Here is a 7,981-nt window from a genome sequence, read left to right as displayed (position 1 = left end):
GTTCATGGCAGTCAACCCATCTCAATGTGGCTATCTGACCCCCAGCGTTTCTAGGCCACCCGGTCAAGTGCTGATGAGAAAGTTGGGCAGACATATGCAGCTTCACACAGTAGGTAGAGAAAAGGAGTCCAAAGTGCCTCAGGAAGACGGGAGGGAGCTAGGGTATCAGGCAGGGACATGACATGAGCCGAGGAGCTGCAGAACACTCGGGCTCCTTCAAGGAGAGGCAGCCCTTAGTGCACAATGGGGTGACACCTGTCTCCAACGTTCCGGGATGAACGGGGACATTTTGCAAAATTTTGCTTAGGAACCCAGGTTTCAGCCGAGTCCTTTTGATGTCCATTGGGGAATATGGTTTCTGAGTGGTCTGGAAAGACAGGAAATGGGGACATTTTTAGGGAGGGAAAATAAACTTGCTTTGTTACTTCCATCCAAATACTAGAATAAATACTAGAATCTAGGGTCCTTTTAAAGGCATTTCAAAGCTGCAGAAAGAAACACAATAAAAGTTGAAAAAGGATTTATGTTACATAGTCACCCACACCAGCAAGTGGCTGGTAAACAAAGTAGAGTGTGACTATTATAATGTAGGTCACAGACAGTATAAGCATAGGGAAATTCCTGCATAAGGGAACTAAGCCTCTTATATTAAGCGAGGCACACTGGACATTTCATATGGTTTTTACAACCAAAACAGAGGTCTATAAATGAAGGTCCTAAAATGACAGCTGCGGGGGTTGGGGGGAGCTCTGCCTTGCCTTGATTTCCAGGGGGGAATGTGTTTTTTATGGCTTCTTTTAAGCCACAAAAATACCTCTTCTCTCATCTCCCCCAGCTCAAACCACCACCATGAACTCACTCGCGACTTTTGGTTTTAGTGACCTGACCTCATAGGTTAACAAGGATGAGAACTGAGTGGCGGCTGGCCGAAAAGAATTTTTTTTTTTAAATGTTCTTATCATTTATTTTTGAGCGGGAGAGACAGAGCAGGAAAGAGGGAAGGGAGAGAGATGGAGAGAAAATCTGAAGCAGGTTCCTGGCTCTGAGCGGTCAGCACAGAGCCCGACATGGGACTCAAACCCACAAACCGTGAGGTCATGGCCTGAGCCGACTGAGGTACCCAGGTGCCCCAAACCTGGTAAATGTGACCTGCTAAACAAACACATTGGGATAAAACAAAATACCCCATAAAGTGAATCTGATTGGAGAAAAAAATACACACACACGCCACATTAGATATACGATACTGCCTCTGAAAGAATAATACTTTTTAATTTTCAGATGAAAGACAACTAAGTATGTGTTATAATAAATGGTAGGTAGCCTACAAGTACATTTTAGAATCCTTACAATGATACCTTTTGACTACCTGAGCTTCAAAAATTAATAAATTTGGATTTTTCGAAGAGTTAAATGGAAAATGTTAGCAAGTAATAAAAAGAGCAGTTTTTTAAAAATTTAACTTTTATTTATTTTTGAGAGACAGAGAGAGAGAGACGGAGCATGAGCAGGGGAGGGACAGAGAGAGAGGGAGACACAGAATCCGAAGCAGGCACCAGGCTCTGAACTGTCAACCGAGAGCCCAACGCGGAGCTCGGACTCAGAAGCTGTGAGATCACGACCTGAGCCGAAGTCAGATGCTTACCCGGCTGAGCCACACTGGCACCCCGGTATATGCCTTTAAATACCGTGAGACTTCTAAAGATTGAGCTAACTTTGACAAATTCTCTCTCTCTCATCCTTAAAAGGGGATAATGAGATGCAGCAGATTTTTTTTTTTTTTTTTTATGAGGATTAAACAAAGTGAATATGTGAAAGATTCAAGATAGGACACAGGACATTTAAAGTCTTCCATAAAGAGTAGCCACTATTATCTTTAATTATCTTTGCCTTTTAGATTTGATCCACTTTGTATAATCTCCCCTACTTACAAACATAGTTCCCTATAAGCCTCTGATGAATACAGAGAACAATTTTTAGGCAAAAACAATTCTTCCTTATTTATATTTATTTTATTCACACATGCTCACAAGGGTATTCCCACTTGTAGTTGGAATCATTTATTCATACAATCAGTCATTTATTTGCCAAATATTTATTTTTATTTGAGAGAGAGAGAGAGAGAGAGAGAGAGAGAGTGGGAGGGGGGCAGAGGGAGAGGGAGAGAGAAAATCTTAAGCAGGCTCCGTGCCCAGGGCACAGTCCGATGGGGGACTTGATCCTATGACCCTGAGATCATGACCTGAGATGAAACCAAGAGTCAGATGTTCAACCAACTGAGCCACCCAGGCCTTATTTGCTAAGTATTTCTGGGTGGCAACCCATGACAGAGTTAGCTCCTGCTGTATAAAACGTGTTGCCTGGTGGGTGTGATAAACAATAAACAAGACAAAAAAATACGCAAATTACTCTAAACTGAGAATCAGAATGAGAGCTGCTGAAGTGAAAGGTACAGTTCCTTGAATGCATTTTGCAGAGAAACCTAATGTGAACAGGATGGTTCGGCAGGGCTTTCTCGAGAAACTAGCATCTGCACTGGGACTTAAGGGTGAGCTGAAATTAGCTAGGGAATGAACATTCAAGCAGAAACAACTACGAGCAGGGAGTCTCTGATTTGGGATAGGTGGGAAGGGGTACTTTTGAGGCAACGAGAGGCAGCTAGCTGCAACTCTGTGAGATTCAGGAAAAGATACTAAATGAAGCCACCAAAGTACAGAGGATCCAGAACAGGCGGAGCCTGGGTGGTCATGTTAAGGACCTTAGTTTTGATCCTGAGAGTGAGGGAAAGCCAATGGATGGCATGAAATAATAAGAAATATATGTCCAATACCAACAATAGCCAAAGTATGGAAAGAGCCCAAATGTCCATTGATGGATGAATGGCTAAAAAAGATGTGGTAGATATATACAATGAAGTATTACTTGGCAATCAAAAAGAATGAAATCTTACCATTTGCAACTGCGTGGATGGAACTGGAGGGTATGATGCTAAGTGAAATTAGTCAGTCAGAGAAAGACAAAACTCATATGACTTCCCTCATATGAGGACTTTAAGAGACAAAACAGATGAACATAAGGGAAGGGAAACAAAAATAATATAAAAACAGGGAGGGGGACAAAACAGAAGAGACTCATAAATATGGAGAATAAACTGAGGGTTATGGGAGGGGTTGTGGGGGGGGGGAGATGGGCTAAATGGGGAAGGGGCACTAAGGAATCTACTCCTGAAATCGTTGTTTCACTACGTGCTAACTAATTTGGATGTAAATTTTAAAAAATAAAAAATAAAGTTAAAAAAAAAAGAAATATATGTCTGTCCCTGTTCCTGACACAGACAGTGCTCCTAAAACCCTTGTAAGTAGAGGCACTAAGAGAATCTTTTGTTCTAACATGTGGTCTTTGATCCTGGTTTCTGAAATAAAGTTCCTGAGAACTTTGTAATTTTCTGAATAAAAGGAGCATCTGACACTGAGCCCCTAAATCCCTCAGAATTTTCCGGGTGATAGGAATATATTTTGTTCTAATGAAGTGACTCCTGGCAGGCTTCTTATTGGGGGCTGGTCATCAGAAAGACTGAACCCCGATCAGTAGCTTGGAACTTTCAGCCCCAATCCCTATCCTTCAGGAAGGGGAGAAGCGCTGCAGATTGAGTTAATGATGAATCATGCCTCCATGATGACACTTCTGTAAAAATCCCCAAAGTAGAGGGTTTGGAAAACGTTCCATTTGGTAAGCACATCCGTTTACCGAGAGGGTGGCACACCCCAACTCCATGGGGACAGAATCCCCTGTGATCGGGAGCCTGTCAGCCCTCACCCTATGAATCTCTTCAACTGACTGTTTATCTGCATACATTATCATATCCTTTATTTCATAAATACTCTGGCAAATAGAAGCCAATGTTTCTCTGAGTTCCGTGAGCTATTCCAGCCAATGATCCAATCCAAGGAGGGGATTGTGGAAACCTTCATTTTGTAGCCAAGTTGGATAAAAGTTAGGGTGAACCAAGGGACCTATTACTTGAGATTGGTGTCTGAAGTGAGGGATAGTCTCGTGGGACTGAGCCCTTAACCTTTGGAGTCTGGGCCAACCCTGATTAGTTTGGGAATGGAATTGAACACTCAGCTGACGTCACAGAGAGTTGCTTGATGTGGGGGAAAAACACACACACATCTGGTGTCAGAAGTAAATGAGCGAGTAAAGGAGAAACATGGCAGGGCTTTTTTTTTTTTTTTTTTTTTTTTGGTTGTTGGTTTTGTGTTGTCCTGTTTTCTGACTCAGAAGGGTCCCAAGCAAGGGGAAAACGTGGACAGTTTTGCGTTTAGCAAAATAATTCTGGCTGTTCCGTGGAGAAAAGATTGAAGGCTAATTGGAGTCGACCTGGGAGTACTGTAGTAGTACATTTAAGAAGCAATGGGGGGCGTTGGTGCTGGTCGTAGATGTGAAAAGAAGCTGATTAACCAAGAAATGTTGGGGAAGCAGAATCCCCAGGACCCGGTGATTGGTAGACTCTGGGACTCTGCAGACAAGACATCTTAAGAGAAAGCTATCACGGATAACTAAGAAAATGGCAAAATCCTGGTGAGCGATTGGATAGACCCTGGTGCTCTTGGCTGACATGGGGAGCACAGAAAAGCAGGCATGGGGTGGGGAAGGTGACACATATAGCGGTGGTGGAGTCGAGTTAAATAATGAGGAAAGATACAAAGGAAATCCACAACCAACATGAAGACAGCAATGACAAAACGTAAGATATGATTGATACTTCAGTGGCAGAGCTAGGAAAAGAGCAAAAGCATTCTTCACTGAGAAATGGAGGTGGTGGCTGTTAATGCCATCAAGTGGACGGAGTTTTCTAAAGAGAATACTCACCTGGGAACGAGAGAAAAGCTCCAGAGTTATTTTTAGAACTGCCGGGGAATGATGCTCACTATAGACCAAAGAAAGTAAAACCAGTTGTGTTCAGAATGCCCATTGGATGTTAGATAGAGAGCGAGGTACTTTTCACGTATCGTCTAACGCAATCCCCATGGCAACCTAGTGAGGTGAAACTGTTTTGCAGATGTAGACACAGAGGCTCAGAAAGGACTGGTCGTCCAGCTATTACACAGCAAGCCAGGTGGTTCCGACTCTCCTTTATCATGCTTCTTTTTACTGCAACAGGTGTGCTAAGTGATTTCCAGATGTTCCTATGCCACTATCACCCGTGAAGGTATGGTGATTATTAGGTGATTTTTCACTTGCCTAAGAAACACTTCCTTGTCTTTTGTTGATAGCACCCTTATTTCTATTTGGGCGAAATCCCTCCCCGATGGGAGGGATGCCTGATGGAACTGTTCGAGTGCCCTGGACTCCTTATGGCCAGGAGGTAGGAAGGCTGGTGGCCCAAGATAGACTGATACCAGGTTCTATTCCTGGAGTTGGGATTAGAAGCAGCGTGATGCAAAGTCTGAAAACAGTAGGTGCCCAACCAGGCTGTCATATAGTCCCTGCTGCCTTTGTCCCTATGCTTCCTGGCATGTTCTTTGAGCCATCCTGTGATCCGGTCAGGCAGCTCACTTTTTCCCAACGATTTCCCTTTTGGCTTACAATAGGCAGATCCAGTTTCTGCTATTTTCACCCCCAAACTGCCCCCTGTAGTAGTAAATCCATTCCACGTAGAAGATCAAAGAGCTGCATGGAGGGAGCCATCCCACCCCCCAGCTCTGGCTGCATGTTGTGTTCCGGAGTGCTGAGGGAAGAAGGAAGAGAGGGCACCCTTGGTAACTGACGTGAAGTGCATGAAAAAGAGTGTTTAATAAAGTTTCTTAGGAATGGTCATGGGCAGCGTCTCTCCAACTTCCTTAATAAAGAGAAGTTTTCGTAGAGGAAGTTGGATTTGAGCAGAGTTTGGAATGACGTAGTCAAAGAGAAGTGATGGATGGTAGGTAGGACGTGGCTTTTTTAAGTACAGAGTTGTAGGAAGTTTCTACGATAGAGATAGACTTTTATTAGGTACAAAGGCAAATGATCATTTAAATGTACCCATGTCTGGGACACCTGGGTGGCTCATTTGGTTAGCGTCCCACTCTTGGTTTCTACTCAGGCCCTGATTGCATGAGTTTCTGAGGTTGAGCCCTGCATTAGGCTCTGTGCTGACAGCACGAAGACTGAGATTCTCTCTCTCTCTCTCTGCCCCTCCCCTGCTCATTCTCTCTCTCTCTCTCTCTCTCTCTCTCTCTCTCTCTCTCTCTCAAAATGAATAAATAAACTTAAAAAATAAAAATAAATGCAGGGGCTCCTGGGCGGCTCAGTCGGTTGAGTGTCCGGCTTCAGCTCAGGTCACGATCTCGTGGTTGATGAGTTCGAGACCCGCATTGGGCTCTGTGCTGACAACTCAGAGCCTGGAGTCTGCTTTGGATTCTGTGTCTCCCTCTCTCTCTGACCCTCCCCTGCTCATGCTCTGTCTCTCTGTTTCAAAATTAAGTAAACATTAAAAAAATAATAAATAAATAAATAAATAAATATGCATAAATGCACCCATGTCTAATGATTACTAACTTGGCCTGGGTTCAAACCGGATGCTTCATAATAAAACATTTTAAAAGTTTGCACTTATCATAATCTATTGGCTTTTTGAGAAATATTTTTTTTCCCTCAAAAAAGGTATTGTTCTTCAAAGAACTTCATAATCCATAACAAATTAGATCAACCTCAAGCCACGTATTTTTCTGAGTTAATGCCCAGTCTCATTGGGAAGACCAGCCCTACAGCACCCAGTTTTTGAGGCAAGGGACCACTGCATCCTATGTTAAAGAAACAAACGAATGCAAAAATCTTAATGGTGTTCCATTTAGCGCTGCCTAAGGGCTAGAAAAATCTTTCTGCTGCTGCTGGCTGTTTGATACTGGTAGGCCATTCGGGGAATTGGAACAAAAAAGTAGTGATCGCCGTAATAAAGATGTTTCAGAGTGCAGAGAGAGGGGACAATTAATGGGATAATTAATTATGTATTATTAATTATGATGAATAATAAATCATAATTAACAGGTGTATTATAATTACATAATTGCATACGATTTGTGCGTGACATGCGCGTATGATTATATTGTAAGATTATGGTACATTTTTAATCTGATATACATAATAAATGGACAAATAAAAGGAGCTTACTTTTAACAAATAAATGTTTTGAATAACTTATATTTAAGGCACTCTATTAGTCCACCTTCAGGGGACACCCAGGTCCCAAGTCAATATGAAATTAATTTTGTTCTCCAGAACGGTACACTCAGTTTTATATGTAAATGGGGTCGGGGGGGAAGAGAATACAGTAAATGACTGAAAGTGCAGAATAAGGGAGAAGATAGGTACATCTAGAGTTGGAGACCAAAGAAAGCTTCATGGAGAATTTGGCATCTGAGCGTTTCCTTCTAGCTCCTTGCATGAGAGCTCGGTCCCCTCTGCCTTGCAGTAGAGACAAGAAGCCAACTGCTATGGAATGAGGTGACCATTAACATTGGGGAAATATCTGAGAAGAAGAGGCGTCCCCAGGATGGCACACAGATACAATGTGGGACTTATGCACACTTGGAACAAACCCCCCAAGAAAAGTGAATCTAAGACCGCACCTTGGCCACGTTTGCTCTGGACCTGGCAAAGGAGACACAGCCACTCATGAGGCCCGTGGTTTGTGAGAAGCTCACGTCCAACATGAGTCCTAAAAAGGCGTGAGGTTCCAACTGAGAAGTGAGCTCACAGCAGTTTGAAGCTTCTTTTCTTTTAATATTTATTGATTTATTTTTAGAGAGAGAGAGAGCATGTGCTAGAGCGGGAGAGGGGCAGAGAGAGGGAGAGAGAATCGCAAGCAGGCTCCGCACCATCAGTGCAGACCCCGATGTGGGGCTCAGTTCCACCAACTGTGAGATCGTGACCTGAGCTGAACTCAAGAGCCGGACGCTTAACCCCAGGCGCCCCCATTTTGGGGTTTAAAAGCGGGCAC

Source organism: Panthera onca, chromosome C1 (genome assembly GCF_046562875.1).
Source record: "Panthera onca isolate mPanOnc1 chromosome C1, mPanOnc1 haplotype 2, whole genome shotgun sequence".
NCBI classification, from domain to species: domain Eukaryota; kingdom Metazoa; phylum Chordata; class Mammalia; order Carnivora; family Felidae; genus Panthera; species Panthera onca.
This window is presented reverse-complemented; position numbering follows the sequence as displayed.